The sequence below is a fragment of the Eupeodes corollae genome, chromosome 2 (genome assembly GCF_945859685.1).
Source record: "Eupeodes corollae chromosome 2, idEupCoro1.1, whole genome shotgun sequence".
NCBI classification, from domain to species: Eukaryota; Metazoa; Arthropoda; class Insecta; order Diptera; family Syrphidae; genus Eupeodes; species Eupeodes corollae.
Window position 1 is genome coordinate 81,147,616 of NC_079148.1, and position 20,568 is coordinate 81,168,183.

The window sequence follows — 20,568 nt, forward strand, 5'->3', positions numbered from 1 at the left end:
TTAATAATGTAAATATGATGGCGCATCCAGAGCCTACTGACTTACAACCCTCTTGTAATTTTGTGACCCCCATTTTTACAGGTGACATAATAGGAACTATATGGCAAGTTTTGCATTCGTGCAAAATTTCTAACTCGAGATTTTAATCAACTTGATATTACGATGGTAGAGAAGTCGTAAAAAGTGGGTCCCGCGATTCCATCCGGTCTGTTTTATCTGTCTGTCCACGCTCCTACAGCCTAAACCATTGGGTCGATTGAGTTATAACTTGGAAGCTAAGGTTTTGAGCAGATTCGAGTAAGGCGTTTTTTCCATTGTTCTTAAGATCAAAACTAACACTGGCCCCCATACAATTTTTTTGGTCAAAAAACGAAAATTCGAATTTTGTGAAAAACAAACCCATAGATTTTTTTACATTTTCTCTAAAATTTTAAAAATTAAATAAAAAAAACATATTTTTGTATTGCTCAGGAAAGGTACCGCTCGTGGAACGGATATTTTGTTTCTTAATCTTCTCAGCAACTCGTCATTCGATTTCAATAATTTTTTTTAATAAGCTCTTATATTGGCTTAAAAATATTTGATTATCAAAAGTGCAATTTTTTATTGTTTGAATTTAAAAAAAATATTGATTTTTTTTTTCAAAATTCTATATCTCAAAAATGGGTCAACATTTTGTTAAGAAATTCGAATGTAAAGCGTATATTTACAATCACTAAACAACTGCATACCAAAAATATTTTTAAAACAAAATTGAAAAATTGTATATACATATAAAAAATTAATTTAAAAAAAAAAACGCTCTAACGATTTTCAATTGAAAAATCAAGTATTTTTTGATTTATGAAATGGCATTTTAATTTTTGAAGACAAACTTATTTTTCAGGTAAAATTTTGAATCTTAAAATAGTTTTTTTTTAAATTATTTTAACTGTGCATGAGCCCGCATTATTTTGACAAAATAGTAATAACAAGTTAACACATGGCGACCACATTGGTCAACAAGTGCATGATAACACATGACACCAACCCCGAAAGAAGATCGGGATCGTCATAAACTCCTTGATTTACGACCCAAGCCAAGAATAAGATAAGGCCCAAAAATAGATAATATCTAGATACATGACTACCGACGCCGCAGGCAATCACCGTCATCCGAACCTCCGAGGAGAACGAGATGATCAACAAGATGGCAGTTCGATTCCTACCGCAGTGTGTATCGCACATGATTTGTTAGTCTTAAGAATATTTCTTTAATAAAGTAAATTTTGTTAACATAATTTTGTGTAATTTAACATTCCTATCTTTTATCCAAATTAATGCATTTGGTACATATTTATGTATTTTTATAACAAAAACTATTGTAAATACCAACGATGGCCGTCCGTGTATAGCGCCACTGTATCGGATTAACGAATATGATATATTTAATCAAGAATCGATTTTAAAGTGTCTATCAAGAAGTATTATCTTGATACCTTTGTATATATGATTTTTAAATATTATTCTTTACGAATAAGATTGTTTTACAAATATTTTACTTGCCTTCGCCTGTATAAAAGAAGAAATACTTAGTACAAGTTTAATCACTTTTCCATCGTATGTATACACATTATACCTGTATAGGTGTTACGTACAACCTCTACAACTATTGTTTACGTGTCACTTCATAACTTAAATCCAAAACGCTTAAGAGCCTGACTGTAAACAACACACAAATAGAAATTTCTTGTAACTCCAAGTTTGCGCTGAAAACTTGTAGCAAAGAAGGAATGTGATTAGGTTGTAGTAAGTACCTTCTTCCTACTAATAACATTCTTTTATTATCATCAAAACATGGCTAAGCACGCCAATGAAATATTCTTTATTCGTTTTAGACACCTAACTAACTACACAACCAATAGGCGATTGCTTTACAATTTATACATACATGTTCTGCCTCTTTATTATCTTCAGATAATTTACTTTCCAACCTGGTTCTTCTAATAGTAAACTAAAATAAAGCTATCCAAAGAAAAAAGCTTTGAGCGAACTAGTTGAATATACAAACAATTGTTTTCGTTAAGTATGCTTACAAGTATATTTTTAAATCTCGTATAGGTACTTATTTAAACAGACTCTCTGCATACAGGAGCAAGTTCGTGCTACCCAGTCGTGCATTTTATTTTTATTTCCGTAAGAGCTCAATTGAGTTGAATCCTTGATACTTGTTGCGTTAATGAATGTGAATCCCATTATATTTTTAATAAATTATTTTTTATTTATGAAACCAACATTTTTATTTTACATCATTAAAATTTTTTTGCTTAAAGTACTACATTTAACTGAGGACTGGACCGAGAACATATTATAATTCGATAATTCAGCCTTTTTCCAATAACGCAGCACAAATTCATAAACTTTTGACCAAAGGACGATCCAGGGGGCCATAAACCTTTTACAGTTAAGTTGTTTCATTAAATAAAAAAAAAAAATAAATTGGGTGGCGCGACAGTCCGTTGAGAACCAAGGCCTAGTGACTTACAACTCTCAACCATTCCTGTGTGCGAGTAATGTTGTCAGGAATGGAGGGGACCTACAGTTTATATGCCGACTCCGAACGGCTAATTTTGAGAAAGCACTTTTTCATGACAATAGTTACTTTTGGAGAATTTGTCAATTCCTCGCAAGAGGCAGTACCCGTGAAAAGACTTTAGATGGCGCAGGTAGGGATCGAACCTAAGACCTCTAGCATGACAGTCCAACGCACTTTTTTTTTTTTTTTTTTTTTTTATAATTCATTTTTATTAATTCATTCTTAAACCTATCTTAAAGCTAGACAAAAATTCATAAAACTAGCCTAATTATCCATAACTTACAACTAACTTAATGGTCCCATACGGACACTCTAAGCTAAACTATAACACCAATTACTAATGCCTTTCGGCCTTAATATCTATTTTACTTCATTTAAATTTTATTTCATTTATTTTTGTATTTATTAGAAAATTTGAACAAAAAACTAATATCAATATCCTTTTTTTTATTTATTTTTACTTACAAACTACTTAAAATAAGGTCCTTAAATAAAACTTAAAACTAACTAAAACTACCTATTCTACCTATAAACTACTTAAAACTAGAACAACCACAGCAGCAAATCTAACTATCTAACATTTTTTTTTTTCATATTTTGTTGTCTTTTTTTTATTTTTTTTTTTTTTTATTCCATGTTTTCTTTTTTTTATTTTAATGTTTTTTTTTTTTTGTTTTTTTTTTGTATTTTTTGTATTTTTTTTATTGTTTTTTTTTTTTTTTTTCTATTTCTTTTTGTGCCACCATGCCTATTCTACTTAAAACTAAACCCTAAAACTATAAAACAAGTATGTAAGCCGGCCAAGGCTTAAAACCCCATCCCGACTACCCAATATCAAGTGCCGATTGAAGCCACCAAAACTGGTTCTCCTGCTTCACCCTATCAGTTCGGTCCCGTTCGGACACAGCCCTACTGAACCGAAGGAGCTCTGCTCCGCCTTGTGCCATGACGTCCCGATTGTACAGGAGTCGCCTGTCCACGGTTCTTCGTCTGACGTGGTAGATTAACGGAACTGCCAAACTATCCTGTATCAGACCGCATCTATCTAAAAAGAGGAATGCCTCTGGTGGAATGAAGCCGCCCAAGCGTGCACTTTCAAAATACTCGTCGTTCGGAGTCCAACGCACTAACCATCATGCCACGGGTACCACTGTTTCATTAAATATTTCATCTAAATATTTGTTAGTAATTTAACAAAAAAATTCAAAAATTGTTTTTTTTGTCAAAAACAACTAACATTTTTGTTTCACGCAACTTTAAATTTTGGAAAAACTTTAGTTAGGCTTTAAATTATTTTCATACAATTTTTTTTTCTAAAAAAAGAGCAAATATTTAGGTTCTATAAAAAAACCTTAAATAAGATATGCCTTTAAATTTCTGAAACTTGCCTTTAAATACCTCAAAAAAATTCGTAATTTCGAACTCGAGCTTTTAATCAAACATGACATTACGATGGTAGAAAAGTAGAAAAAGTGGATCCTTTGATTTTGTCCATCTGTCTGTCTGTCCTGGCCCCTACATCTCAAAGCCTTGTGTCAATTGACTTCAAACTGGGAAATAAATGATTAAAGCTGATTAGCGTAAGGCGTTTTTTTTTTATTTTTTAATACGAAAAATAAAAACAAATTTAAAGGAGGTTTTTTGTATGAAATTTTATACGCACAGTTTAAGGCAGCTGCTTGCCGAATTTACAATTGAATATATGAATGAAACAACAACAACTTGTGTGTGCTACACACAAGTTGTTGTTGTTTCATTCTTATATTCAAAACAAATTTTGTTGGTTAAAAATTGAAAATGCGATTTTTTTTAAATTAACCAATGCAGTTTTTTAAAACTTTCTAAAAACATATGTATATCGTTATTGATCCAGAAGAGTACCGTTCATAAAACAGTTATTTTTGTATATGTTTCCTCAAGAATGTCATTATTTTTTTTAAATGTATTGATTTTTGTTTACAGAACTCGACATCTCAGAAAGGAGTCAATATGTGAAATGTATAATTTTATTTGTTCAACAAGAATACGAAAGAATATGTCCAATGCGACTTCATACGTTTGGCTTTAAGAAGGATGATCTGATCCTTACAAACTTTCTTCTAATGCACATCGTAGAAAGCTTTTTCAAATGCAGTTGCTGATTTTGGGATATTTAAATTATTGAAATTCGTGTTTAAATCTCAGTTCTAGAGCATCCAAAGCTAATTTGCATCAAAAAGTAGATTTTTCAAATTTATAAGATCTTAAAAGTTTTTGTATTCAACAGAAAATCAATTTTGAAAGAAATAAAATGCATCACTATATCGCTAGAACTTTCTTATTTCTCCCACAAACTCTATTTAAAAATATTTACTATATTTTAAGTTTTAAAAATATACCTGTAAAATTTGTTTTTTTTCAAAAATTTAAATTCGATTTTATTCCTAAAAAAAACTAGGTTAACTTATTTTTTTGGAAAATCAATAGAGCGTTTTTTTGCATATAAAATTTTAAAATTTTGTCTGTAAAATATATTTGGTATGCAGTTTTGTATTGCTTATAATAATCATTATTATCATTTTTCAGGCAAGTTTCATTAACTTATAACAATATTTTTAGTGATCAACAATACTATTTTTATTTGTCATTTACGTTAACTTAACAGTTCGAATGAATTATTTATTTATTAAATACAAATTGAAAAAGGAATTCAATATATGTACATAGTTTACTCTTTGAAGCTTTTAAAATAAACATACCTGCACATGTACATACATATGGTAGGTGCATATAAGCAAAACTCAAAATTGTATGAGGTTTATTAAAAAAATCGGTTTTTTGGACTGCAATCTAAGCTTATTCCTACGTGAAATATCAAATCATTCACGTGGAATAGCATTCGTGGTCTAAAATGAATCAAACTCATCATTGCTTTACCAAAAATATTATCTGTTTAAGCATTGGAGAAAATTCAAATGAATCCAAAAGGCAATTCAAAAAATATTGCGTACGTTCTTGCTTTATATTTCAAATTGTAAAATGAGAATAAAATACAAAACTCAACCTAATTCAAATGGACCGTATAAAAATTCGTCGAATTAAATGAAAATCCCAAATCAAAACAACCCTTTTTGAACTGTTTACCCCAAACTCACCCCCGTCGACGCGTCCAGCAGCGTTAAGTAATGAAGATAAATTTAAATTTATTAGGAATTCAATTGTTGAAACTATATTCAAAGTGGCTGTACTATCCATTCATACGTACAATCATACTATATTATATTGTATACCTCACTCATTCCCAAAAATGTTGTCTGCAATTTCATAAATTGATTTCTGCTCTTTGAGTTTAAAATAATTCGTCGTGAATGGCGTACATATCGCAAAATTTCCAATGAAATTTCAAAAAAGCTTTCACTATTAAAATAAATATGCAAACGAAATGCACGGCTTTTTGTGGTCAATCGAGGAGCCACTGAGTTAAGCCAACGTGATTGCAGGATATAACGATAAAGGGGGAATATCATTAATTTGGGAAATCATTGCATTTGTGCATGGATTATTTCCCGCCGTTCATAAATTAAATTGGTTTCCAAAAATAAAATTGTATATTTTGAAATATTCTATATGTATGTACCTACATATACATATGTATGAAATACAAAACTATTTTAGATACACCAAACAATATAAGAGAAGGACGAAAAGTTGCCCAGACCTAAGTTTGTGTATTTTTTGGTCCACTCTCACTGCATAGGGTTTTTAAGTGTGGATATGCAATTTTAATTTATTCAGTTTAAGCTAATATCTACATTGTTTCCCTTCGTGCAGCGCAGAACATGCAGGTCTGTTATTATTTTCTTATGTTTTATGATTGCTTTAACATTAAATAAATTATAACGAACAATTTTGTATTGGATATATTTATTTAAATACGCTTTAGGTGAGAAAAATTATATAATTGAATAGATTGAATTGAATTGAAAAATTATAATTTAAAGATTACTATTTATGTACATACATATTTTATATTATTGTCACAAGAAAGAAAATTAAAATTTAAATGATTAATGGATCTAATTTTTTGGCGTTATCGGGTAACCCGCTTAAATGAAAATCGGTTGAAATATTTAATTTTCTTAAAGAAACAATTTAGCTTATAACGATCAGGGGCTATAAAAAGAGAATATACAAAATTGTCACAAGGATGAGTCCACAAGCAAATTTTCAGAAAAAAATAAAATATTTACATTTTATGGTTTAAAAACATTTATTAACTGCCCATAGGATGTTATTGTAATCGATCCGATTTTTTTAGTTGAAAATTTCGGATTTTCAAGGTCCCTAGAGTCTGTGCTTGTGTAATTAATTTCGTATGTCTGAACGTCTGTACGTCTATACGTTCGGGAGGTTTTTTTCGTGCTCTTCCAAAACTCAAAAAGCAGTAGAGTTATCGACTTAAAATTAATGTTGTTCTACAGATAATAATGCAGAAAGGCGCAGAAAGGATTCTCAAACAAATTGAGTTAGTGGTATTTTAGCCATAGCCACTTAAAAATAAGGTGAACATTTTGGTTAACCCAAGATATCGTACCAACAAAATACGCTAGCGACTTGAATTAAATTGTATATTACATGTATATTGTGACCTGATACGAAGTGAAATGAAAATCCAATTACAGTTTTTTTGTATAAATCGAAAAAAACTGAAAAAATAAATTTCTCAATTCGAACATTGTACGAAGAAAAAATGATTTTATATCCAAAATAATTGTATGCAAAGAAAGATAACGTTTTCGACATCTGGTAAAATTTTCAGAAAAATCGAATTGACAGTTTTTCATAAAAAAACAATACTTAAACTTGGTAAAACTTCGACTCAAATATCTTTTCAAAAATTAAAAGTATTGGCTTCAAACTAATTTTACCTTACAGAAAATTTTGTTTTAGACAGTCTGTAAATTTTGTATAAGAGTCAGTCAGGTTTTTCATTAAAAATAAAAATCTACAAAAAATGCTCCTAAAAGTGGTAAAAACTGGTTTTTGACTAAAAATATCGTTAACAAAAATCAAAAATATTTCATCACATGCAAAAGAATGTTTGTAATTATCAAACTGTTTAGAAAAATCCAACTTGCAACTTTTTTAACAAAACACGAAAACCTGCAAACCCTATAAGAACGACACGTCTTATAATTGAATTCAACATCTAACAGCCCTCGAAGTGTGAATGGGCATTGTTTTTTGAAAAATCCAAGGCTGAGGTCCAAAAATTCTTTTTATGTTTAGAACTGACCGTTCCAGCAAGCATTTATGTGTAGTTGTTTCCGTTAATTGTTGTGAACAAATAAACTAAATTCAATTTTGCCCTGGTAGCTCCTAGAACCATTACACCCGATGACGTCTATGATGTATTTCCAAAATAAGCTTATCCTTTCTTAGATCATGCAAATACAAATTGCAACAAACGCTACGGCCCGTTAAGGTTTAACTTGTTTTCACTCGAAAAGCCCATGTGTGTTTCAAATTAAACTTAAATACTTGTTTAGATATTCTATACCCAATTGTTAAAAGATCGCACTTGTAAACTCCTAACCGACAATATTCGCAATGGCCTTATCCAAGTGGAACATTTTTTTATACGCATTTTTAGTAGTTTATTTGATATTGGGAAATTTTAACGCTCGTTTCTAAATTTCCTTTTAATTTTATTAATTTATAGTAGTGAAATACGAACCTATTCACAGGTAGTACAATTTTCTAATTACAACACTTCCATCAGCTATAAAAAGCGAAAATCGATTCAAAAATGTGTGGTTCTTATTTAATACCTTTTACACATGAAAAAGACTAAAATGTTTAATAATGAATAATTCTAAAATAGATCTCCATTTGGAATTATACCTTTTTACAAATCTATACATTTCTGTAAAATAATAAATACAATTTATTAAAAAAAATGATATCAAATATACATAGATTATAAAACTACTGATATACATACATACATACATATTCTATCTTGTGCAAAAAAAAACATAAGATCAAAAAATGATAGTAACAGTTAATTAATTAATAATGGAACGATGCAAAACGAATTGTTGGAAAAGGTAATGCTTAAAAAAGAATTAATAAAAATTATTAATAATGTTACCATTAAGTACTATTACTATCGCGTTTCAATAATTTTGGTTTAGGAACTGTTTATCCTTTTTAAACTTCTTAATTATGTTATTTCTTTTTTATTAACTTATTATCAGTGTGGTTCGCATTCAATCTCTTTTTTTATTCAATTTAAACCAACGAAAAACAAGCAAGTAAATGCGACCCAGTTAAACATATTATTTCATTTCCCCACTGAAATGCCTACAATGATACTTTAGCAATTCTATAAGCCTATCTATCTCACCAAACCACTAGAAAACAGCAAAACGTTAATTCAATACAAATGCATTTCAAAAATTCATTAAAATATCATGTTAATTCTATATAAAAGCCCTAGCATCTGTGATGGGCGCCAGGAAGTAACCTCTCTTCGCAGAATAACAGAGATGGAAAAAAGCTGAGGGTGGTAGGGCGAAATGTGGTCGCAATTTTTCTTTTATTGAATTTAATTCATTAATGCACTAGATAGGCAGCACGCACATCAATATAAAAATACACATACACACCAACGAAATTATAATAAAAACACAAAATATACTTTTTTATCTTCTCATAGTATCCCGAGTCCGACGGAATAAGCCGGAGCTATGAGAGGAAGGATATGTACTACCATTCTACCATCGAGATTCTACATAGATCAACAATGGCACATAGCCATCATCATCATCATGATCCAGCAAAAAGTGAAACAGCATCAACAGCCGACTGTAATTAAAAATTTTAATTTACTTTGATAAACAGAGTTGTGGTAGCTGGTTTATCAACTTTTTTCTGCTTCCATTCCATTCCTATAGGTTTCCATAGGATAAACCAGCAGTTGCAAACTTGGAACTCTCTTGCATGCTACTCCCAACAACGCAACGTCACAATCCAACCCTGTTTAAGTCAAAGCTAAAAAATATAGCAGCAGGTGCCTTCACATTTAGTTTTTTTGTTGTTATTATTGAAAGTCGTTTGCATTATTGTTATTCTTCCCCCATTTTCTAATCATTATTCTATTATTTGTATTTTCTTTTATTCGACGGACTTAATCTATAGCTGTGTGGTGCAGAGTTGTTAATGTTTTTTTACTCATTAGGATATCCCTTCAATTCGGGTGTTTTGACAATAGATAAATGCATAATTGCATATGTCACCACTTCTAAGTCCTTATACGGAAGCTATACGGAAAGATGAATTTCAAAATATCAAAGAAAAAAGGGTCATGGCCATGGTTCGTTTAGAGTTAAATGGCCACTAAAGAACTAAAATAGGGCATAATAACTGCTGAGGACTAATTAAGTAAATAAACCTCGTGGGAACCCAAAGGTGAGGAAATTACTACATTTTAATAAAACCCTTACGGCTACGATATCAATTGTTCAATTTCAGAAATCAGAATCTCCAAAGTATCTGCGAACTTATAAGCTTTCAATTGATACTCTTTCCCATAAATATTGCATTAAAAATGGATATATGTATTAAGTTATGTACTGTATCTACATTTTTATTGGGTGAAATTCAGCAAACAAATTTAATTGCTACTTTCGCAATTACCATACCATCTATAGGACATTCTTGAGCAGGTATAAGACCATTATTTATAATAAGTATGTACATATGCTTAGCCCGAATTAATTATTATAGTCAGATTGTTTTTTGTACGACAAACATCACAGCTATGGCATCAATTCTTCAAAGAAAAATGGCATGTATGTATCTCATTCACAAAACCGATTATATGTACATTGTACACAAAATAATAGCGGGAGGTGACTTAACGAAAATATGCACCTTTGTAAAAATGTTTTAAATTTGGTGGACGGTGGGTCCTATTATATGGTTTTGGACCATAGAGCTCTTAACTTACATCCAGTAAACACATACACTCCTACTCACTTTACCAAGGACACAAGCACAATTAGCGTTCTTGGTTTATTTTTTTGTTATTGAATTGAGCAAAGTTCTTCACTTAAACCATGACCGATTGCACTTAACTTACCAATGCGAACCTCTTGTTTCAAGTTGCAGTTATTGCTATAGAGATTTTAAAAGCATTAATTATAACCTTCTAGCACATCACTTAAGATCGGTTGAATGGTTTCGAGTTTTCTTTATGGAGTCTGTCGACGGCAAAGTTGCTTTTATTGAAGGAAGTATTAGCTCTCTTTTCAATATTCACGTTCTTTGCAAAACAAAAACTTATAAATGCAATGACCATTCTTGGTTCAACAACAAAATCTAGCTTACAAAGTTTGGAAACGTTTTAGACTCGACGAACTTCATAACGTCTATACTGACTTAGGAAATGAAGTTGTACTTGAGATTAGGGAAGCTATAAGAGACGTTTCTATGCTCCTTGACTTAACACTGCACTAGCCGGTCATAGACTTTGGAAAAATTTAAAAGAAATTTGTGTTGGTAAGCACTTGAATAGTGTTTCCACTATAATTGATTGTGATTAACTGAATACCAATTTCATATCCCTATCATCATTTGAGTTCAATGATAGCGTGTTAAAACTTTTTCTGTTCCAAAAACCCGAAATGAGTATCGGCCAATAGCCATATTACCATATCATACCCCAATGTGGTAATATCTAAAACGTAACTACATGCCAATGCTAATAAGAGAAAGTTTAGATAAGAATTTCGTGTCTTTTCTCACTCTTTTGGATTTTTCCAAAGCCTTTGACACTGTCAATCACGGTAATTTATGCATCAAATTAAGGGATGAGTTTCAATTTACGTCATCATCAGTGAGACTCATTTTCTCATATCATTGTTCTAGATACCAAGCAATAGTTGCTAACAACCAAACTTCAAGTTTTCTTCCGCGAGGTGTTCCCCAAGGGTCTATTTTGGGCCCATTACTTTTTACTATGCATGTTAATAGCTCCTGTCTCTAAGCTTTAACTCATCCATACATACATATGTATGCCGATGATTTACAGCTTAGGTACAGTTGTCCACTGGGGTTGTTTAAAAATGGTATTTGGGAGATAAACGAAGATCTTAATAAGAAATTGATCTGGTCTCGATCAAACGGACTTTGTTTCAATCCTACTAAGTCAAAATGCTTAGTCATTTCAAAAGACCCTATACAGATACATCTTGTTTTTCTTCAATATTACTTAATGATAACCTTATTCAGTTTATTGACTCAGCCAAGAACCTTGGACAAATAATATACAACTTATTATAGGTAGAGTGTACGGAGGCTAACGTAAGTTATGGACCACCCAAAGAATCACTCCAATAAAAACAAGAATGATACTTGCTAAGTCGCTGTTTATTCCTATTTTATTATTTGGGTGTGAACTATTTAGTAATTGCGAATCCAAGCACACAAGGAAACTTAATGTTGTCTATAACAGTGTGATAAGATATATTTTTGGACTACGGAAATATGTCCACATTTCCTCATATTCAAGATTAATATATGGTTTTTCTCTTGATAAGTTATTTTCGTTTAGGACCTTAGTAATGCTCCGCAATGTCATGCAAACACAACAACCGACGTAGCTTTTCCACTACTCGGTTTAGAATAAGACTGAGACAGTACTTTAAAAGATATTGTATCTTACTGTGCAAGACAAATAATAAGTAATAAATAAATACAAAATAAATAAATAAAGCTTGAACAAAAGCTGTTGGCTTTTGTTGGTCCGCAACTGTGTTTCGGAAAAAATCTTATTTCTATTAATTTAGATGTTTCTTTTATGCAATTATATAATTTTATAAGCTTGTGTTTGTTATTTCTTCTCTCGTAAATAGAATTTCGTATTTAAAATTACTTTATCTCTTAATGATGGTTAATATTTCTTTATAAACTAACTAATGGTGAGTTTGATTCACCTTATTTATAATTATTTATTATTATACATACATTTGAATTAAAGAGGCGGAGCGAATAACCTGCGTGTATTTTATTTTATATATATTGCGGGCTAGGCAGAAAATACAGTAATAGTTTATTTTTCAATGAAGATTACTCAATGGAAATCAATATCAATACAATTTACAGTTAAGATTGTTTCTTTGACACAGCGGGTCATTGGTTCATTTTTCACGTAATTAACTCTGTATACATCTTCTCGAAACAAATAACGTATTCAAAGTTGTCGCGATGGAGCATGCAAATTTATTAAAGACAACAAAAAAGGGCATTTGATATGATATGATAAATTATCACTTATAAACATTACAGAAAACATTTTACATACGGCTATTTTCAAGTGATTGAATAGCTAAAAGTTGGCATCTGGTTTTGTATGATGGACTTTCGATGTTCCACCCACATTTTTGAATAGTGAATCTTGTAAATTTCGTTTGGACCATTTCAATTCTTTTAGATTGAATGTTATAAAAAGGGTTTCAGATTACACAACAGTATTCCAAGATTGGTCTTACATATGAGGTAAAAAACGATTTGAGAGTAAAAGAATCTTTAAAGTCTATGCTATAGCGTTTGATAAAACCCAACAGGAATTTGCTTTGGTTACACTAAATTCAAAGTGCTTAACAAAGTTAAGTTTAGGGTCAAAAACTACACCAGGATCTTTCTTATCCCTTGCTCTTTCTAGAACTTGATTCTCAATTTTGTTTTCAAAGAAAAGTTGCAGCAAAAAGAAAAACATTGACATTTAGCGACATTTAAATATAATTGGTTATAAAATATATAATATCGTTTTGTAAGAGATGACAGTCATTAATAGATTTTATGCAACGTCAAGTGGTTACCTTGGGGCACACCAGATTAAATCGAAATTGGTTTTGAGAGAACTTCGTAAATGCAAATAAATTGAACTCGACCCTTAAGATAAGATTCCAACCATTTAAAAAACTAAGAATGCAATCCAAAGTGTTTTAATTTCTTAATTAAAATAGAGTGACTTACTCTATCAAATGTCTTTGCGGTTCAACTAGAGAAGCAGCACATTTTTTAAGAATAATAGGTGGAATTTCGTCTGGACCTGGTTTGTTGTCATCATTTAAACTCAATACAAACAAAAACAAACAACCAATATCTGCCTTACATTCAAAAGACAAATATTCGGCTGAATTAGCGTAACCTGCAATTTCATAATAGTGTGCGAAGGAATCACAAACACTTGATACATTTGAAAATGTTGACCCAAGATAATTTACAGACCTGGGAATACCAATCGATTTCTTTTACTGTTGATGTAGGACCAGAATGAATAACTAATTGTTTTAGGTTATATTTAATTGATAAAATATAATTTTGAAATAAAAATTTGTTAACAACGTCGAATTCTCGTTCCAATTGGATATAAATATTTTGCAGTTCATCTTTATTTTCTGCTATCCGTAAATGTTTATAAGCTTTGGTTTTTCTATTGCTTTAAAACAGCTCAAACAGCTTCTGTCGTGTTTATTTTTTAACTTCAGACTAGCGCTTTAAAATGGGTTTAATTTGTCTATAGATAACATATCTGGAGTAAGGTTAGCAAAGAACTTATCCATATCAATATAGTGGGATTGTATTCATTGTTTAGAACCAGTTTGATTCTCCTGGGAATGAGAACTTTTATCCCGAATAGGGTTAAAAGCATCAGACCTAAGGAAAACGCATGGTTCGATGCGAGCTGTAAAGAGGTTATTAGGGTCAAGAAGGTAAGTTTCCGTTGTTTTAAAGCCAATCCAACCGAGGAAAACTGGAATAAGTTCAAGCAAGCCAGGAAGACCTGCAACCCCCATATTCGACGGACCAAATTTTTACATGACCAAAAATTATGGCAAAAAATACTGCAATGTCCCAAAGGCAGTACAAATTTTTGGTCATTTGTAAAAAACATGAGGAATTCTTCCTCTTCCTCGGTTCCTACGCTCGTTGTGAATGACACTCCATTTGTTAGCTCCTTAGAGAAAGCAAATCTCTTTGCTAGGCAGTTCGTCGCCAATTCAACTCTGCCAGTGAGTGTTATGACTCCGCCTGTACTTGAGCGAGTTAATGTTTCTATGGGGCAAATCTTTTTTCGCACTCGTACTGTAGCGAGAGTCCTAAAAGATCTTAACATACACAAATCTGCTGGTCCGGATGGTATCCCCGCTATTGTTCTGAAGAGGTGTTCCTCATCGCTGGCAAAACCACTGTGTAAGCTTTTTCATCTGTCCTACTCCTCAGGTCTCGTTCCGAGCGGATGGAAAACCGCCTTTGACCAGCCTATTCCCAAAAAAGGCGAATCTTCCTCACTGTCTAATTATTGACCGATTGCACTTACGTCCCTTCTTTCCAAGGTCATGGAAACGCTGATTAATTATCAGCTCAAGAATTATCTTGAAGAACGGAAGCTTCTTAATGACCGACAGTATGGCTTTCGTAGCAATAGGTCCACTGGTGATCTCATGGTTCATCTCACCGAACAGTGGAACAAATCTTTACATAGTTTTGGAGAAAGTAAGATTATTGCAATAGATATTTCAAAAGCATTTGATAGGGTTTGGCATCAGGCTCTCTTATCGAAAATGCGTGCTTTCGGTTTGCATGAATCCCTCCTTCATTGGATTAGTAATTAACTTTCGAATCGTTCAATACAAGTTGTATTGGATGGATTCAAGTCTGAAAACCACAAAATAAATGCTGGTGTGCCCCAGGGCTCTGTTCTATCTCCAACACTCTTTCTCATTTTTATTAATGATCTCCTGTCTGCAACATCTAATCCAATACATTGTTTCGCTGACGATAGTACTCTTAGCTTTTCATATTCGTTTTCAAATTCACACCCCTCTTCTTCGGATGTGGAACTGCAACGACAATATATGATAAGTTCATTAAATTCCGACGTAAACAGCATTGTACAATGGGGAATAAGAAACCGCGTGGAATTTAATGCTTCGAAAACGCAATGCTGTCTTGTATCGTTAAAGCGAAATATACCCCCCTGCCATTATCCATAAATGGCACTTGCATCGAGGAAACTGAACATCTGGATATTCTTGGTATGTGTATCACCAACCACCTTTTGTGGAACGATCACATACGCGATGTCGCCAAAAATGCCGCAAGATGTTTGGGTTTTCTAAGGCGATGCAAGAAGTTTTTCTCCCCCTCTGATCTGGCTGTTATTTACAAGTCTTATATACGTCCAAAGCTTGAGTATAACTCCCATATCTGGGCTGGTGCTCCTGCAACTTACTTAAGCCTCTTGGATAGTATTGAACGTAGAGCATTTAGTTTGATTGGTGATATTACCATCATAAGATCATTTACGTCACTTGAACATTGTCGAAATGTTTCTTGTCTCACCCTGTTTTACCGTTATTTTAATGGTTTATGCTCTAGAGAAATAGCCAGCTGCATTCCTCCCCTTAAACAGTTCAACCGTAATACTCGCGCTTCTAGGAATGCTCATCAATATACGCTCGAGCCCATCTTCGGTCGTACTGTCAAGTACAGAGATTCGTTCTTTAGCCGTACTATGCGAATGTGGAATGCCTTACCACACTCTGTCTTTCCCAGCTATTGCAATATTCAGGAATTCAAAACCAATGTGCACCGACATCTCCTTTCAACCCCTGTCTTCCTTTCCTAGTGCTCTCTTGAGTGTGCGCTTATTATAAAAAAAAGTACTATATTGTAAACTTCTTTATTTTATTTGTCGTTCTCAAACAGTTTATGTTAAATGTTAATCATGTTCTGTAGTTTTATTTGCTGCAAGTGTCATCCATGGATAATGGCAAGGGGGTTATATCTCGCACATACTCTTCAACTAATGATGAGCCTCTGAAAATTCTGAAATGTTAAAACATTAATGGCTACTGTGCCATCTATTGGTGCTTAATACGCCCTTGTTAAGAACGAATTTCAAAATAAATGTCCAAAAACAACCACCTGTTTTCTTTTTCGCTCATTTGGAAAGTGTTTTACTTAACAATTTTATTTTTTTCTGCCTTTGCAGTTTTAAAACTGCCAAATCGAACGTGAAAGTTCTGATAAAATCGACCAAAATTCTGATGGTTTTATTAACTTAAAAAAGAAGGATTCATGCAGAAGCAACGATATATACAAGTGCATATTGACCTCTCCCAAGTTGGAGTGCTTAACTGAAGACATCGATAGAACGATCTGGATGGGGAAGTTTATTCAGGACTGTAGAACCACCTTAAGTAAGAAATCAAAACAACATCAGCTTGAAACGGGGAACTTCTAAGGAGTCCATAAGATTCTTCTGTTTCTATGTCAAACATAAAACAACAGAGTTATCAAAAATTCCAGCCATCTTAAATTAGTTAAGCTTAAGAAGCTGGGATATTACCCACACTGATAGCTTCCCATCCCGTCTGTCAATTTGTTTTGTGTTAAAAAAGTTATCAGTTAAATTATTCTAAAAAATTTTAAATAACCAAGTTTGATTTCAAAATCTTTTTTGTTTACGAGATTTTTAGTCGTTTACCGGTTTTTTTTTCAATTATAGTAGCATTTGCGTACCATTTTTTGCAGATCAAATTTTTTTATGAAAACAAATTACTGTTAGATTTTTATAAAAAATTTACTGAATGTTGACAACAATATTTTCTAAGAGATAATTAGTTTAAAGCCCATATCACAAAGTTTTGAAAATATCTTTGAGTCGAAAACCAATAGTTACCAAATTGTAATAATTTTTTTGTAGGTTTTTATTTTTTGTAAATAAAACTGGCAGTTCGTTTTTTTTTTCTAAGTCCCTAGCCAAAATGTTCAACATTTTTTGAATTGCTTATGTTAAAAAAACTAACGACTTAATTTGTTTGAGAGTCCTTTCTGCATCTTTCTGTATTATTATCCGTATAACAACATTTATTTGAAGTCGATATCTCCATTAGTTCTTGAGCTATGGCCGACGAAAAACACTTTTCGAACGTACGGACATACGGACGTACAAACGTACAGCACGAACAGACATCTTTCTTAACATCTTTTATTTAGACTCTATAGGGATCTTTTCAATTCGAAAAATCGAACCGATTACAATATTTTCCTATGGGAAGTTAAAAAATTTTAATTGACAATTTTAACAACGGAGGTCGTTTCAGAAATTAATTCAGCTGGGTGTAAAAGAAAATTCGGAAAGAAAATGTCCTAACCAGAGTTAGTTTACGAAATGATTAAAAGTAAATGTTTACCTATTAGACCTTACAACCAAACTTAACAAAAACGTTTGAAATTCTTTTCTTAATATCTTGAGGGAGTAGTTAGCATTACCAACAATAGATTGCACAATAACCATTTATATTTGGAAAAAATTTACAAATTATCTTCAAACATTTTTGTATGTTTTTAGTTGGCACGGATTGTATGCATCCATAAATTGGGATTTTGTTTTCATTTAAATGCTATATTCCTGGAAACACTATTAGAATAAATAAAATGAAATTGAAATAAAACAAAGCTAAATAGATATATACGAGTACATTCCTTTAAAAAATAAAACAAACTAGGTGGTGCAACAGTCCGTTAAGAACTAGGGCACACATTAATGATGGCGAGCCATTTCAGGTATGGAAGGGATCTACAGTTGAATGCCAAATCCGAACAGCTTATTTAAGAAAGCACTTTTCACGACAAGAGTTACTCTTGGAGGATTTGTCAATTTATCGCAAAAGGCAGTACCCGCGAAAAAAGCATTTAGGTGGTACAGACAGTTATTGAATCCAAGACCTCTATACTGACAATCCTAAGCACTAACCATCACGATACGAATACTGTCAAATTAATGCTTCTATTATTTTGATAATAATATGTACATATGTTACTTTTGACAAAAGTGCAAATGCCAATGCAATATTCAATCTAAGACGACATGTTTAGATTAATTTTTATCAACAATCGTAAGAGGAGGAACCTGAAAAGTAAAAAACTGCTTTGGTCCTTGTTCTCTCCTCAGTAAATATTACTAAATATATCCAACGTGGAAATAATTTAAAAATTTTTACAACTTGATTAATCGAATATAAAGGGCGATTTTTTAAATTTCAGAAAAATGCATGAAGTCTTTATTTAAATCGATAGTACGGTGCATATAATTTAATGACAGCGCCTCAAATGGTCCATCCGCTTAGTCCAATTTTGGCATACTCTTTCCAAAATTTCGGCCGGTATCTCAGGAATAAATGCTTCAATGTTGTCTTCCAATGCGTCAATTAAATCTTGCAATGCTTCTGGCTAATATTCACTCCAAAATCGACCATTGAGCCAAAAATGAGTTTCGGCGCTCGCTGAACTTTCTTAACAGAGCACGAATTTCGATAATAAAATACAATGTTCGTTTGTAGGACGATTCATGAGTAAATTATATACCAGACTAAAGATGTTTGACAGTGAAACAAAACACGAAACGTGCGTCAGCTGGTTAAACCAGTGTTGCCAAATAGATAATAGCTAAAAAGTCACCCTTTATTAAATATCGAATAAAATATGTGGCGTGATGGTTAGTGCGTATGACTACCATGCCAGAGGAATGGGTTCGATACCTGCATGTGCCATCCATCCCTGACAACCAGACAATATTGAGCGAGTGCACACAGAGGAGGCTGAGAGTTGTAGTTCTTAATGGACTGTTGCGCCACCAAATTTATTTATTTATTTATATTAATACAAAATAAATTCAATACAATGGCAGTCGCAACACTTACATTGTTATGAAGCCTATTTCGTTCTTCAATATGCTTTAATAAGGGTTCCCTTTGATAAACCCACATTTCTATACACCATAGGTATAATATCTCCTACAATAATTGATAACAATTTTTTTTAGGTTGGTTTTTAAAACTTGCAATTATAATAGCATATTCTTTTATTTTAGATAATATTTATTTCGTGCCTATGTACATATATATGAAAACAAATTAAATATACTGAAGCTTTAAAATAAAAAAAAAATTAAATTAAAAAATCAAGTCATGATATCATATTCATAGTTATTTGAAGCATATGATTATTATTTCCTCATGCTCATCTTATTGTCTAACTCTCTACTATATAACTACAAGAGCACAACCAAAGCAAAATTATTGTTTAATTCCAATCCAAGCTTACCAAATCAATTGCAAAACTGCTTCTACATTGAAGGAGCCGAACCTACATAATAATATATTTTATATAGTAGTGCAGCTGAGTGAATGAATAGAAATTTTTCGTAATGGAAAACCTATTCTCTAGTGGAATGAAAATTTTAATTGAAATATGTGATGAATATAAAACACCTCCCACACAACCACCCCATACGGAATCCCGATGGCGATATATGTGATGTGATGAACCGAAACTAAATCAGAATCACCCAAGCCAAGATTAATTCACATCTGCATTGCACACCACCCAATGAAACACAGTAGGGTTACATAAATTATAATACGGACAAAACATCAACGATAGGTACATAATTTATATTATGACAATGTATGTATGTATCTGTATGTAAGTGAAAATGTATCAACAGTTAATTTTAAGAGAAACATTGTTTTCAGCTCTAATATCTGTACGCAGCCTGATTATAATAATTATAAGTTAAAGGGAGAAACCCAATACTTACTTACTTAAGGTGGCACTATAGTCCAAGACGGCCCAGGGCCTCAACCATAATGCGGCTCGGTCCCCAGCTAGCTGTTTCCATTTTCGGACGCCAAGTTGGTTAAGGTCCTCTTCAACCTGCGTGCGCCAATTGTGTCGCCGTCCTTCGGGATTATATGTGAAGATCGTCCGGCTGGTGCGTTGATTTCCATTCGCTCTACTTGAGGCAGCCATCTGAGTCGTTGGACTTTTACTCTTTTGACCAGATCAGTGTCACTGTACAGCCCGTGCAGTTCGTCGTTGAATCTTCTATTCCACTCTCCATCTATGCAGACGAGATCAAAAATCACCCGAAT